Genomic DNA, 1,970 nt, shown 5'->3' on the forward strand with positions numbered 1-1,970 from the left:
ATCTGTGGATAAAGAAACAGAGGTTAAGTTTCAGCTTGATGACCTTCCTCAAACCGCTGACCCAGCACTTGATCACATCCTGGGAAAGTCTGTTTAACTCGTTTCATATCATTCCATTCCTGAGAGCTGCACAGATCATTAAACCAATCGAAATTATTATATTTATCTCTTTGTGGAGTTTGAATGTTGTCAGCAAACCTGGTAAAGGATCTGGACAAGTAGTTTTGCTGTTGGGAGGAACAGGGGGTCAAAATGGAATGAGGTTGAGTCTTGACACAGGATTTTTCAAGCGGAGATAAAAGAGTATTAAATGGACTCACTCCCCTTTCGCTTGAGTATTACCAATTTTCAAGACAATGATAATGATGTTTTACATCGACAGGCCAAATCTTGCTCACTCGAGGCACCACAGTGTTACTGGTCAAGTGAGCGATGGAGATGATGATCCTTGCAGAATCCTGATACAGTGAGAGAATTAATACCACGCTGTCGGTCTCACTTTTCTCATAAACCAGTTAGTCAGCGAACTGAGCTGACAGACTTCCATTTAATATAAAGTTAAACTAAACAGCTCAGTGCATTTACATTAGATAATATTTCATGTAAAATGAGCTTCTGCACCTTCCAACTCCACCAGCTCTTGTTAACATTTTCAGTTGCATGTATTTTGCAATTTCTTTCCTTTGAATATTAACCAATTCGAGACTATTTCCCTTTTGCATCCCCATTCAGGCAGCCCAGAATCCCTGTCGCTGTTTAAGCCACTCCTTGTGTGCCTGCACGCGCTTTTCAAATATTCTGGAATCAGCTGCTAAAATGCTTTTATTTATAAAAATTCATTTCCGCATTCAATAACGCTCAGAATAAAGATTGCCAACTGCAAATATCTTTATCGTGCCCGCGGGGTTGGAAGCTCTAACCTCTAGTTTCCACTCACCTAAACGAGGGAATTTCCCTCGTATGTTACTCTTAGCAACTTCACATCAGCTGGATAGCCTCTCTTTGGACACAACTAAATCTTTCCTGATTTCTCTCGCATTATTCTTTATCTATGCTACATCCAATTAAACCCACTGTATTCTTTTCTAGTGGCTTTATCACCCAGTAAACCTCATTTCCATCGTTTTACCGACATGATATCAAGTGAGCCATGTCATTCCTAACGTCTTTATATTTCAATAAACGCTGCTCGAGTCCTTCATCATGTCTTTATATCCCAGTAAATTTCAACCTGAGAAAGGATGCCGAGTCCAATTCAATGCAAGAAAAACTCACTTCTAAGTTATGCAATCTTATTACCGACCCAGGAAAGGTGGAAGCAATTTCTATTACAGCTGAATGGATTGGTTGCAACAGAATCGGGTCAAAACCCAGTCACATACTTGACTGTTGTTCTTATAGTTATTTGTTCTCTACGTGTGCTGGAGTAACACAGTGAGGGATCAATTGCTATTGCCAGACATACATAAGGGGACGTGTGAAATGCTGAAGTTGTGAGATCAGAGCAGTTTTTATTGACATAGGCCATTCATTGTTCGAATATCAGTCTTAGGAATTAGACAGAGAGCGATTTTGAACGAAATTTGAGCAGGGAAGTTTACCGCATGATGTGACACCAAATTGTGTGGTTACTTTGGTTTTACCTCATTTGTGTGTTTTGCCTCTTTGGGGATTTTGAAGTTATCCCCTCTATACAAAAGTTCCGTGCTTTTGCACCATTATACAAAAGATGCAGTACAATAACACCCAACGCTGTTTCAGTCTACTTGTACAGATATTGACTCCTGGAAACAACACTGTGCACTCTCCTCGAGTCTGGAAAATAATTTGCTGAATCCCCACTCTCATGGCTCTTCTCATTACATCGGCCTCTGTTCTTCACGGAATCCGATTCAGCAGATCTTGTCACTGAGTCATTTCTTTGTATGTGTTCAGATCATGTGAGCAGAATATCACAGTCCATAACCCAG

This window comes from Chiloscyllium plagiosum, unplaced genomic scaffold (assembly GCF_037043375.1).
Source record: "Chiloscyllium plagiosum isolate Xiang-an unplaced genomic scaffold, Cpla_swu_hap1 HiC_scaffold_42, whole genome shotgun sequence".
NCBI classification, from domain to species: Eukaryota; Metazoa; Chordata; class Chondrichthyes; order Orectolobiformes; family Hemiscylliidae; genus Chiloscyllium; species Chiloscyllium plagiosum.